We start from the raw sequence: 14537 nt of genomic DNA on the forward strand, positions 1-14537 counted from the left end.
TCCGAGCCTCGGCTATCTGCTTCCGGGCTCCTGTAGCCTCAGGACTTGCACCCGCCGAGCCCCCCACAATGGTTCAGCCTCTGCACTGACTGGGCCTCGGCTCTCTACGTTGTCAACATACAGCGACTGGCATGTCGTCCGTAGTACGCACCATACCCTGCGCCAAGCCGCAGGAGCTCCCATGTCGCACAGGATCAGGCGTGACCAGCGCGTTGCTCTAGTGCCCCGAGGACAAGGCCGCTCCACCGACCATGCTGCTATAGTGACAAGCTACAGGGCTCGGCATACCGCCTCCGCTCACAAAACGCCACGTAGCAAATACATGTACCACCCCTGTGCCTCCCTTCCACTATAAAAGGGAGCGACTAGGGCTGCTTCCACATAGACGGCCACACAGACACATAGACACACAGACGGACACATGTGTAAGCAAGGCACAACGCTCTGCAACGCACACACTTTCTCACCGCAAGAGATCAACATCTCAAGCAACCCACGCCACTCCACGCAAAGACCTGAGACTAGCTCCCTCTCTCGCTCAGCTTGTAAGCCCCTACTACAAGCACCTCGGTGCAAGGAATACAAGATCGCTCTCTCAGACTAGACGTAGGGCACCTATTGCCTGAACCAGTATAAACCTTGTGTCTCTTTACATCACCATTCGGGATTAGGGGCACGCAGTACATTTTCACTAGTCGGTTGAGGATCCGCCAGACCCAAAACACCGACAAGAGTGCCCAGAGTATTCCTTAGAGCAATGTATGCACTTAGCTCCATACCTGACCTTCTTAACATTCTCTATTTTGAAGAGTTTATTGAAATCAAGCCACACTGCCGAGGTAGAGGGACATGACCGCTTGTCGTTATTCTCTTCCCCGTCCACTGCTTGATCATCGCAGGGCTCGAGGACGATGAGAGCTTGAATGTTACGACCAAACAGCTCCATGGTGTCCTCACGTAGGTTGTCCTCGTTATCATCTCTGGCCAACCCACACAACCACCTCTCTTGGTTGGAACCGACCTCAACTGTCTCGTCGTCGGATCCAGCCATCGCCACTCATCGGCGCCCTAGTCCCACATTGGCTTCAGACAAAATAGAGCAAGGGTTAGTAGAGATCGAGGGTTAGAGTTAGGGATTGAGCAAGGGTTAGGTCGATGGTGACTTATCTTAAAAGCCGAAGCACCGGAGTCGCCGGCGAGGTCAATGAGGCACGGATCCGGTGAAGTTGATGATGAGGGACGGATCCAGTAAGGAAATCGATGGATCCGGTGAGGAAACCGATGGATCCGGTGAGGAAACCGATAGATTCCGCGAGGACAAAGCGAGATCAAAGGTTAGGGTTAGGGATTGAGCAAGGGTTAGGGTTAGGGATTGTGCTAGTGCCAGCCAGCGGTGGCTCCAGAGGCCACCGAAGAGTGAGAAGAAGAGAGGAAGTCAGAGGCGAGAGAGGAGAGTGAGTCGTCAACGCGGTGACGTGACAACACTGACTCACCGAGAAAGGAGCGGGCGAGACAGCACTACGGGGGAGAGCTGAGAGCAAATGAATTAGGGCGACAGAGCAAGATGGGGCTGGCCGGCTGGGACAGGTTTTATACCCCCTATTCCAATGGCTGGATCCAACGATCTGATAGGAGCGAGGCCTGAGATCCGATGGATCCGACGAGGTCGACGATGAATCTGGCGAGGACAAAGCGAGATCAAGGGTTAGGGTTAGGGATTGAGCAAGGGTTAGGGTTTGGAATTATGTCAGTGCTGGCCAGCGGTGGCTCTAGAGGCCACTGGAGAGCGAGAAGAAGAGAGGAAGTCAGAGGTGAGAGAGGAGAGCGAGTCGCTGACGCGGCGACATTGACTCGCCGAGAGAGGAGAGCGAGGCGAGAGAGGAGCAGGCAAGACGGCACTGCGGGGGAGAGCTGAGAGTGAGAGCAAATGAATTAGGGCGACAGAGCGAGACGTGGCCGGCCGGCCAGGACGGGTTTTATACCCCCTATTCCAATGGCCGGATCCAATGGTCCGATGGGAGCAAGGTCGGAGATCCAACGGTGCTAAGCCATGCCGCTGCTGGGCCAGGCCATATAGCGTGTCGTGCCCGTGCTGGCACTATGGGCCAAAATGGCGGCCCAGACATGGCACTAAGGCCAGACCGAGCCAGGCACTGGCACGAAGGCCATCGGGCCGGGCCATTCCTAGGCCGTGCTTGGGCCGGCCCATAGTGCCTGGGCCAAATGGCCAACTATTAGCATGGTTGGGTTGGTGGCAGACCACGAAGAAAAAGGGGATTCCTCCTAGATTCATACCACAAATTAAAGCTAGCTTAGATGCAGCAGGGTCCCCTGCGTGGGAAGGAAGTTGTCGCGTAGTTGTGTTGTGGTGCACGTACCATGGGGACACATTTCATCGAATGGGCGACGCACACTGCTGACTGTTGAGTGCTTGTGTTGCCTCCCATGCCAGAGTCCTCGACAACCATAGGGACAACGATGCATTTTTTCCTGTCATACTGCAAGTTCCCCAAGATCAAATTGCACTGTTTACTCCAGTCTAGAAATAAACAGAGCAAATTTAATGCCAACAGTGAGAAGGGCGACGTCGCGATGACTTGTTGGTCGTCAGTCAAGCCTCCTAGTCCCAGCCCCACCCACACACGCTTCCCTGCTCACTTGATCATATCAGCCATACTTATCAGTCATGATACAATGTTTTTCTCTCACAACAAAATAGCAACAGCTGGCTTATAACGAACATGGTATTTAATTTTGTCCAGCGATGGAAGGAGCAATGACGAAGACGCAATTTATTAGTATATATAGTGATGGTTTGTTCAGCGATGGCACGTTACAAATATCAAATGTAGGAGTAAAAGGCGTACTCTGCACTGCATACTTGAGAGGACCACAAATACCTAGAGCTCAGCTCGATCTGCGTACTGCATCTGCTTCATCCCTTGTGCAGTATGCCAAGCAAATAGGCCTCCCCTTCTCTTTATCTCCTACGAACGGAGTAATGTGTTGTCTTTGCAAATGATGAACTTTTTTAAAATAATATTTTTAAATAATAATTGCAAATATAGCATTTGGATAAAAAGAATTGTAGATGTGGTATCCTGTCGGCTGCTAGAGGCCTGATAGGACAGATGTCGGCTGCTGGAGGCCCAATAGGACACATATCGGTAGCCCAGAAGCCGACAGGGCCACGTATAGGACAGTGGGGGACCCATCGGCCGTCCGATGGCCGATATAGTCCTGTCGGCGAGCGGAAGGCTGACAGGAGCTAAAACATCAGGCCCCCACGCGTGCTCTCTCCCCCTCGCAGGCGCGTGCCACCCCCCACCCGGCCCACGGGCTGCTCGGTGGCGGCTGTGATTTTAAGGTTTTTTTTAAATTAGATTTTCTTTTTTTTAGTTACTTTATTAGTTAGTTTCGTTTTATGGTTAGTTTAGTTGTAGATTAGGGTTTGTTTTAGGGTTAGGGTTAGTTTAGTTTGATTTAGTTTTTTTAGTTAGTTTAATTTAGTTTAGTTAGATTACTTAGTATATTTAGTTAGTTTAGTTAATTAGATTAGTTAGCTAGTTTAGTTTTAGGGTCAGTTTTAGTTGTAGATTAGGGTTTGTTTTAGGGTTAGGGTTAGTTTAGTTTGATTTTGTTTTTGTTTTTTAGTTTGTTTAATTTAGTTTAGTTAGATTACTTAGTATATTTAGTTAGTTTAGTTAATTAGATTAGTTAGTATTGTTTTAGGGTCAGTTTTTTTGGTTAGTTTTAGTTGTAGATTAGGGTTTGTAAGATTCTCTAAGTTATGGTGTATGTTATATGTCTGGAAAAGGAGATCAAATATTTTTACTGTTGCTCAAAAAGTGGTAAAGTTTTTTGCGTGGTAATGGTTGTGTTCGGGAAAGGTATTGAGTGCTAAGACAGCATAAAATATTGTAGTCGGGTGCTGTGTTGCCGAGGGGCCTGTCAGCTCACCAAAAGCCGACAGGACATGTTGGCCCTCCAGCGACCGGTAGGGCTGCTGTCGGCGCTGACAGGTCGGCGTCGACTGCCACGTGAGCCTTATGGGCTACTGACATGCCGACATGGGACCTGTAGGCCTTCCAGCGGCCGACAGTGGCCCTGTCGGCCGTCCAGTGGCCGATAGGATGCTATACCTGCAATAAATGAATAACATCTTCTAGATTTGCAATGATCATTTAAAAAATATTATTTAAAAAAAATTCTGCAAATGATCACGTGCTGCGCTGTTCTTCAAGGCAAGAGAGAAGCAACCAAGAGTGATTGACAGAATCTGTCTTTGGTCAACTGGCAAGACAATGCTTCTTTTTTTCCTAAACAAAAGAGGACTATATATATATGATTAATTGGCGCTGTTATTGGAAATTGAAGCTTGGATTTTACACCATGGATTATACTTTGATGTGCTGTGATTTGACTTGAGGGTTGTGATTAGAGAATCAAGACAGTGGGCATAATGCCATCATCAATTTGTTAAAACTTAAAAGTTAGGCAGATGTCCTGCCCACCTCTTATCTCAATTTTATATTTAGGCATGAAACTTATGGTGAAGTAAGCACGAATAATGGCTTTGACTTGTCAAAATTCATTTGTGCTGTTAATGTAAATTGGATTTTGGATTTATGTCTTGAATTATACTGATGTGTTGTGATTAGACTTGGGGGCTATCTTACCACACTCGCTTTTCATGGTGATTCTAAAGTCCTAAACAATTATCAATAGCCCTGTCTTTTACCATACAGCTCAAGTTAACCTGGACTCTTTTATAGAATAATTATTGCAAAATAATAAAGTTGAACCTCTTGTATCTGCTTGTTATCTAGATGGTTGCTCGTTTGAATTCGCTAGATCGTGAAATGACAAATGATGACTCAAGATTCACATCTGAGGCTAGACAAATGAATGATGAGTTGGAGAAAAAGAAGAATAGTTTGATTTCTATTGAAATGCAGGCTGATGATTTTTTGAAGGTACTTCTTACCTTTTGTTTTGTTGATAGAACACATTCCTTAATCTAGCACATTGGAATCAGATAACTCAAACGGAATTTGATTTGATAGACATCGGAGAAGAGGCTCCAAGATGCAAGACTCAAAGCTGATGAAGAAACTCAGGCGGCTGCTAATAAGCTGCAGGAGCTTGTTTATTCCATGGCTGAACATAAAGAGTTCATGTGAACAATAATTGCTCAGAGGAGGAAGGACCTCCATGAAGCTGAAGATTATATAGCGTCTTTGGCATCTAGGTAATGGCTAGAGGAAGTTTGCTTCACTTCTTGCTGGTGCCTCTATTTTGGTATGTTGACTGTAGCACTCTTGCTGGGGATGAGCTTCACTTGTGGGATACCTGGTATAGTATATTGGAAAGGCAAGTAAATTTAGTATTTTGTTTTGTTTTGTTAAGGTAAGTCAAGTGCAATTGTGATTTTGCATTGCTATTAGAATGCAATGACTGCTACCTTACAATCTGTTGAATCCAGCTGTTCAATTGCCAACACTGCTAATATGAAAGCTAGCTTTTCCGTTGCTAGAATGCAATGACTGCAGCTGTTCAATTGCCATTGTCTGGAAATTCTCTGATTATGCATGGCCTATGCCTGTCCAGTGTGTGTGTGTCCATGCCTCACTCATATTAAATTAAGCTGTCAGACCAGTCTTCATTCGATTTTTTTTAATTTTAACCCTTTTTAAATATAATTTTAAATCTAACACTGTCATTTTTTTTAACTTACACTTTTGGCCGCACCTATTGCCCTAGCGCGGCCAAATGCCTGTGCCGCGCCATGCATGGTGGCGCGGCACAGGGCTGACGTGGCGTGGGCTGGCCGGGGGGGCCGCTGACGTGGCGGGTCATGCCACGCCACCGACCATGGCGTGGCAGTGTCGTGCCCTGTTGCGTGGCGCGGCTGGACCAAACATACCGCACGAGCAGCCACACCACCTGGCCGCTGCGCTTGCCGCCGGCCCGGACTACCTGGATGGTAGAATCGAAACGCGTTGCGCCCGTATTTTGTTGAGTTTTTTTCATGGCCGAATAGAGAATTTGGTAAGCCAATGATTAGTTTTTCGTCTTTCATAATACAGTTATGCACCATTTTAACTAATCAAATACGAAAAATTGCCACCGGTGTCCAGATACGCCGGGACTGCCGGTTCCCGAACGTAGGGTACTTAATCTCGCCGGCAGTGCTGCCATGACTCAACGAAATGAATAAGAAGCAAGTTGACAAGCTGCCACATAACATATTCATTGTTTTGACATAAGTTTGACATAACATAACCAAATAACCCCGCAAGTTTCGGATGCCAATATTCGTTTGACCTAAACAAACTAAGACCCAAGAGTGTAAGGATCCCTCGGATGCCTCTGTCTCTTCGGATTTGTTGGCAACACATTGGGAGTGTAGCCAACGTCGGTATGGTCGCGTCGACAATGTGTACGGCTCGTACCCTGCAGGTATATGATACGCACGATTACTTATAATTCTTTATGATCGTTAGTTCATGGAGCTACATATTGAAACAAACTATCTTTGTTAGTACCTGTGAGGCTCCTTGGGTGCCAAATGGGGCACCACCTAGCTGAGACATGCCGATCTCGTCCTGCGGCCATTCGTCCCACTGGCCATGCTGTCCGCAGAAGCCCGAGGTTTCGTCGTTGTTGTCATCGTCCTCCTCCTCGTCCTCGGTTGCAGGGTCCTTCCCAGCGCTATGATGTGGTGGTGTACACACTGTGGAAGCGGCACCCTGCGTCATCGGCTGAGAAGAGCCGGCTGGTGTCCTCAAAGAGGCTGAAGACGTGCCACCCAACCACGCTGGGAGTGGCGGTTCCTCATAAGGAGTGTCCATGCAGCTCAACTTCTGAGCTAGCTTCCTGCAGCTCTTCTTCACCTTCTGCATAAATAGACGTTAAAGTTAGTTCATTAGCCAAACACATATACAATAAAGACATATTTTCGAAACGGACAAGTTTATGTTTACCTCCACAAAAGTTGTGAGAACGCCTAGCCCCTGCCCTCTAGACTCATGAAGCTAGAATGCTGCTTCATTGGACAGCCTTGCCAATTGTGTCGCCTGGGTACCACAACATGGTTGGGCAGATCGTCAGCCATGACGGACAGCGCTGTCCGCAGCGACCGCTCCACTAGCTAGTGGAATTGCTCGAAGGAGCCCCAGCACCCCCTCGGCCGTGTCCTCAAGGGGGAACAGAGGCTCCCCCTCAGGGTCGTCCTAGCTCTGCCACAAGACACGCGGGCTATCCCACCCGCGGGGCTCGGGTTGTACCCAGACGAGGGCCGAGCTCCCCTCGCCAGAAGTCGGAGCTGCCTACTCTGCGGTACTGGCCGCCTCGGCGTCCACCACCTCCTTCCCCTAGGAAGTATCATCGAAGGAGATTGAATGAACCTCCTCCTCCCAGGTGCTCTCCAGCAACGGCGGCGGGTCTTGGACCGGGGGCGGTACTGAAGCTTGCCCCACCTCCGTCATTGCATCCTAGGCCGCTGGCTCCCCTACACCCAAGCCGGCCTCCGCTGCCTCGGCATCGGTGGTCCCGGGAGCCCCAGCCTCTACCACCTCGACCTCGGTGGTCCTGGGAGCCCCGACGTCCGCCACCTTGGCCTTAGAGGTCCTAAGGGCCTCGGCCTTGCCCTCGGTGGCCTCAGCGATTGAAGGCGCCTCGGCTTCACCTGGCTCGAGGGCCTTGGCCTCGCGGGGCATAGGCGCCTCCTCCCCTGCTTGCTTCGTGGCCGCCTCGGTACCCTCTCCTTGGGCGACCGGCTCCTTCGGGTCGGCCCTAGCCGACACCACGCCACGTTATATGGTGGCCTGTGCCTCCACCACCCATCGGGCGGTGGAGCTGGTGCTCACCTTGAGTGCCTTACGTGGCACCAAGGCAGGCGCTTCCACCTAACACTTTCGGCTAAAGACAAAACACTTACTTAGTCAGCATACGACCAAAGAACAAGTGGAAGATGCTGCAAACTCCACTGACAAAACACTTACCTCGAGTGGGGACACAACAACTTCCGCACTGCGTCCCTTGTCCTCTACAATGGTGGTGGTGGCGGCGGTGGCACGGCCCCCGTGTTCGCTAGTGCCGGCCGGCCCTCGCCGGACTCCGACGCCCCCTCGACCCTATGCGGAGGCTGTTGGGTCGGCCCCACCATCACCTGTTCCACCTTTGCTGTCGAGCCCATTGGGCTGACGGCGCACTTCCCCAACGCCCATGTCTCGGGCGTGTCTGCCTTGGCCCTAGGGCGGGCGATCGCTAGCCCCGAGGCGCCCTCTCCTCCTCCTCCTAGAGACGCCGGGCCGCTCGCCGACGCCCCGGGCGTCGTCTCCCTGATGTCAGGGAGATGGTCCAGAGGACCCTACCCCGCCTTGCCCTCGTCATCATCGCTCAAAGAATCCATCGACGATGGTGGCAGAGATGGCTCCACCGGGAGACCGTCGTGCCTCTGCTGCCGGCGATGTTTCTCCAGCTCGTCGCGCTCAAGGCTCTTCCTCTTGTGCCTTGCCTCCTCGGCGTCCTTCCGCTCCTTGTATGCCTCAGCATGCGCTCTGTTCACCGCCCACCGCTCTGCGTCCTCAGGAACGGGCGGCGGGGAGGCTCGCACATCCCTCATCCCCTGCAGGAACGACAAACACAAATAAGGGAACAGATTGAAAATGTAAGGAGCGAGGAGGCCTCGGGGGCCGCAGTGGTGCATGACTTACTAGAGAGATGTACCCCCATGATGGGCGCATTGGCAACAAGGTCAGCTCACTGCTCCTCTGTCGTCCCTCCACCGTCTCTCTCACCCAACACAGAACCTCCTCGTCGGAAAGGGTGACGGCGGACAACCAGATGCCATCGATCGGCTCACCCGATGTCATCTCGAACAGGCGTTGCTGCCGAGCCATCAGCAGTAGCACCCTTCGGTGATGGAACATCGCCACGACCATGGCTGCCATAAGGCCACAGCTACGCAGCCTCTCCAGTGCCTTCAGGAGCGGCTGCAGCTTGGGCTGATCAACCACCAGGACGCCATACCTCCACCTCTCCGGCTGGCTCTCCACAACCCGCCTGGTATAGGGGGGAAGCCCGCCGTCATCGTTGCGGAGGTAGAACCAGCTGTTGTACCAGTGGTGGTTGGACGACACAAGCTGGGCTGGGATGTAGAAGGGCTACCTATCTTGGCGCACCTGGAGAGTGCAGCCGCCGGTGCTCAATGCCTTCCGTGTGCCCGTCATGCCCGTCGGCTTGGTGTTGAGCCCCGCCCGAAAGAAGTGGAGCCACAGCTCCCAGTGGGGGACGATGCCCAGGTACCCCTCATAGACAGCGACGAAGATGGCCACCTGCGCGATGGAGTTGGGGTTGAAGTTGTGGAGCTCCACGCCATAGTAATGCGGGAGCGCCCGCATGAACCGGTCCACCGACAAGCCGAGACCGCGCTCATGGAAGGCCATGAAGCTCACGACATAGCCATCGTGTGGCCGCGGCTTCAGCTCGCCCCCCAGAGCAATCCACTCTGGTCTGTTGGGGCGGTAACCGGGCGGAGGAGACCATCATCGACGAGCGACTACAGCGTTGCCATAGACACATCGGACGGACCCCAAGGATCTACCTAGATGACAACAGCGCCACCGGCCATGGGTGCGGTGGATAATGCAGCTATGGCGGTAAGGCGTGCTCTCGCTATCCCTCTCTCTCTCTCTCCTTTCCTCCCCCTTCTCCCTTCTTCTCCCTGGCGCTATCTGTTCTTAGCTACCGCTCAAGGGCAGAAAGGGCGAACGCAGGCAGGCAAGGTAAGGAGGGGCGGGGTGAGGCTCATCATGTATTTATGAGGGAGGGAAGGGGGCAAAATGGACAGGCGACAAAACCGGGGAAGTTTCACCCAGATCTAGCGCAGTTAATCTAGATCCGACTAAACCGCCCACGCGTCCACCTCTTCCTTATTAACCGCGCGCACACAGTAATGTCCCATCCGCAGACATCGCGTTGCATCCAACCACAGCAATGATAGGCGCCATTCTGTCGCCCTGAGGAACCGCCTCAAAAGGTGCTGCCGTCGTTGTCAGCCGATGGGAGGGGAATATCCCCCACCCGATTCCTTTCAGACTAAGGAACTAGGCACCGAGCCCGTTACGTTCCAGGGGTTCGAAGGCTAGGCCCCCGAGGTTCTCGACAGCAGCCCTAGGACAAACAGAGTCAGGGATGACTATGGATGAGCCCGTATATGGCCGAGGCCCAAGCAAGCAATTGCTTGGGATGCCCTAAGTCGTGTCCGAGACCAACAGGGAGGTCTCTGAATGGGATCCCACCGTAGGGAGGCACCGAGCCCCCGGGGCCAATCAAACGGCCCTAGGACCCACTAGAGAAGCCCTCTAGTACTTTTGGAGTGCATCTCTGGACCACTAGCTAACCCCTATCGAATGGGGCATGGGCCTCCACTCGGACTTACCCGATAACAACTCACTAGGAGGTGTCACTGCTCGCGCCCACCGAGGGTAGCCTGGCATACTCCACCCCTCCTTCCAAATAAAAAGGATGTGCGAGGGCCACACAAAAAAGATAGGGAAACTCCTAATCACCCTCCTACTCCGTGCAGAGGCTCGGGGGCTCTTCCTGCAAACAAGCCGAGGCCCAGCAACCTGAACTCGCACTCGAGGGCTCGGCAAACGTGATAAAAGGCACTGAGCCCATTACGGTCTAGGGGTTCGAAGGCTAGGCCCCCGAGGGTCTCGACAGCCGCCCTAGGACAAATAGAGTCAGGGATAACTATGGGCGAGCCTGTACATGGCCGAGGCCCAAGCAAGCAATTGCTTGGGATGCCCTAAGTCATATCCGAGACCAGCAGGGAGGTCTCTGAATGGGATCCCACCGTAGGGAGGCACCGAGCCCCTGGAGCCAATCGAACGGCCCTAGGACCCACTAGAGAAGCCCTCTAGTACTTTTGGAGTGCGTCTCTGGACCGCTAGCTGACCCCTATCGAATGGGGCATGGGCATCCACTCGGACTTACCCGATAACAGCTCGCCGGAGGTGTCACTGCTCGCGCCCACCGAGGGTAGCCTGGCATACTCTACCCCTCCTTCCGAACGAAAAGGATGCACGAGGGCCACACAAAAAAGATAGGGAAACTCCTGATCGCCCTCTTGCTCTGAGCAGAGGCTCGGGGGCTCTTCCTGCAACCAAGCCAAGGCCCAGCGACCCGAACTCAAACTTAGGGGCTCGGCAAACACGATAAAACCCCTCACTCAACTTGAGAAAAGCCCCTAGAGGAATAAATCCACTCCTCTAGGGCCTCGGGGGCTACACCTAGCGGGTGCGCTCGTGCGCACCCACCAAAGCCTCGAGTACGAAACACCATCCCGCTAGGAGCTGCCGCGAGCCAAGTCCCGTCAAAACCTCAGGGAGAGCGCTCACACTCTCCCCGAGGCTCGGGGGCTACTGTCGGGTACCATAAAAGGCCCCCCTAAGCAAGAACCGAAAAAATCGCTTAGACCTTGTGAAAATCAAAGCTAAGAGACAACCACCGGCAAACCCCCACCTTATCCGAGGCTCGGCTGGACCGCCCGGCCCACCTCGAACAATATCCGGGCTCACCCGAACCGAGCTCACCCGAAGCGGGCTCGACCCAAAATGAAACCGTAAGGCCTCGAACGAGGTACCGATTCTCCGCCTCGCCCGAGGCCCTGCCCGTAAGGCCTCGGACAAGGTACCGATTCTCCACCTCGCCCGAGGCCCCACGCGTAAGGCCTCGGACGAGGTACCGATTCTCTGCCTTGACCGAGGCCCCAACCATAAGGCTTTGAACAAGGTATCGATTCTCCGCCTCGCCCGTGGCCCTGCCCGTAAGGCCTTGAACGAGGTACCGATTCTCCGCCTCGCCCGAGGCCCTGCCCATAAGGCCTCGGACGAGGTACCGATTATCCACCTCGCCCGAGGCCCCGCCCGTAAGGCCTCGGACGAGGTACCAATTCTCCGACTCGCTCGAGGCCAGCTCGGCAACGACCCCGTCGTCTCCGCCTTGACCGACTTCTCTGACAGCACGTCCCGTCCAACTAACGCATTCAACCACTCCCGCTACATCAGCCGAACGATGGCTCGATACGGCGGAGTGGCCGATGAGATGTGATCACATCGACGCCATGTCGTCCAGGATAGGACGAGGCAGGGGTTACCGGCTGCTGTGCTCGGCACTATGCCCACGACTGACACCCGTGCTGCACTGTGCTGCCTAACCCCTGCTCCAAGGATAGCGCGGCGTGGAGAGTCATGTTCGGGTCTCTGTAGCCTTGGAATTGACATACAAAGACCAACTGCTCCCTCCGAGCCTTGGCTATCCGCTTCAGGGCTCCTATAGCCTCGGGACTCGAACCCACCGAGCCCCCCTCAATGGTTCAGCCTCTGCACCGACTGGGCCTCGGCTCTCTATGTTATCAACATATAGTGACCGGCACGTCGTCCGTAGTACGCACCATACCCTGCGCCAAGCCGCAGGAGCTCCCACGTCGCACAGGATCAGGCGTGACCGGCGCGTCGCTCCAGTGCACCGAGGACAAGGTCGCTCCACCGACCATGCCGCCACAGTGACGAGCTATAGGGCTCGGCATACCGCCTCCACTCATGAAACGCCATGTAGCAAATACATGTACCACCCCTGTGCCTCCCTTCCACTATAAAAGGGAGCGACCAGGGCCGCTTCCACACAGATGGCCACACAGACACATAGACACATAGGCGGACACACGTGTAAGCAAGGCACAATGCTCTACAACGCACACCCCGGGCCAAATGGCCAACTATTAGCACGGTTGGGTTGGTGGCAGACCACGAAGAAAAAGGGGATTCCTCCTAGATTCATACCACAAATTAAAGCTAGCTTAGATGCAGCAGGGTCCCCTACGTGGGAAGGAAGTTGTCGCGTAGTTGTGTTGTGGTGCGCGTACCATGGGGACACATTTCATCGAATGGGCGACGCACACTACTGACTATCGAGTGCTCGTGTTGCCTCCCATGCCAGAGTCCTCGACAACCATAGGGACAATGATGCATTTTTTCCTATCATACTGCAAGTTCCCCAAGATCAAATTGCACTGTTCAGCGATGGAAGGAGCAATGACGAAGACGCAATTTATTAGTATATATAGTGATGGTTTGTTCAGCGATGGCACGTTACAAATATCAAATGTAGGAGTAAAAGGCGTACTCTGCACTGCATACTTGAGAGGACAACAAATACCTGGAGCTCAGCTCGATCTGCGTACTACATCTGCTTCATCCCTTGTGCAGTATGCCAAGCAAATAGGCCTTCCCTTCTCTTTATCTCCTACGAACGGAGTAATGTGTTGTCTTTGCAAATGATGAACTTTTTTAAAATAATATTTTTTAAATAATAATTGCAAATATAGCATTTGGATAAAAAGAATTGTAGATGTGGTATCCTGTCGGCTGCTAGAGGCCTGATAGGACAGATGTCGGCTGCTGGAGGCCCAATAGGACACATATCGGTAGCCCAGAAGCCGACAGGGCCACGTATAGGACAGTGGGGGACCCATCGGCCGTCCGATGGCCGATATAGTCCTGTCGGCGAGCGGAAGGCTGACAGGAGCTAAAACATCAGGCCCCCACGCGTGCTCTCTCCCCCTCGCAGGCGCGTGCCACCCCCCACCCGGCCCGCGGGCTGCTCGGTGGCGGCTGTGATTTTAAGGTTTTTTTTAAATTAGATTTTCTTTTTTTAGTTACTTTATTAGTTAGTTTCGTTTTATGGTTAGTTTAGTTGTAGATTAGGGTTTGTTTTAGGGTTAGGGTTAGTTTAGTTTGATTTAGTTTTTTTAGTTAGTTTAATTTAGTTTAGTTAGATTACTTAGTATATTTAGTTAGTTTAGTTAATTAGATTAGTTAGCTAGTTTAGTTTTAGGGTCAGTTTTAGTTGTAGATTAGGGTTTGTTTTAGGGTTAGGGTTAGTTTAGTTTGATTTTGTTTTTGTTTTTTAGTTTGTTTAATTTAGTTTAGTTAGATTACTTAGTATATTTAGTTAGTTTAGTTAATTAGATTAGTTAGTATTGTTTTAGGGTCAGTTTTTTTGGTTAGTTTTAGTTGTAGATTAGGGTTTGTAAGATTCTCTAAGTTATGGTGTATGTTATATGTCTGGAAAAGGAGATCAAATATTTTTACTGTTGCTCAAAAAGTGGTAAAGTTTTTTGCGTGGTAATGGTTGTGTTCGGGAAAGGTATTGAGTGCTAAGACAGCATAAAATATTGTAGTCGGGTGCTGTGTTGCCGAGGGGCCTGTCAGCTCACCAAAAGCCGACAGGACATGTTGGCCCTCCAGCGACCGGCAGGGCTGCTGTCGGCGCTGACAGGTCGGCGTCGACTGCCACGTGAGCCTTATGGGCTACTGACATGCCGACATGGGACCTGTAGGCCTTCCAGCGGCCGACAGTGGCCCTGTCGGCCGTCCAGTGGCCGATAGGATGCTATACCTGCAATAAATGAATAACATCTTCTAGATTTGCAATGATCATTTAAAAAATATTATTTAAAAAAA

Source organism: Miscanthus floridulus, chromosome 13, assembly GCF_019320115.1.
Source record: "Miscanthus floridulus cultivar M001 chromosome 13, ASM1932011v1, whole genome shotgun sequence".
In the NCBI taxonomy this organism is placed as follows: domain Eukaryota; kingdom Viridiplantae; phylum Streptophyta; class Magnoliopsida; order Poales; family Poaceae; genus Miscanthus; species Miscanthus floridulus.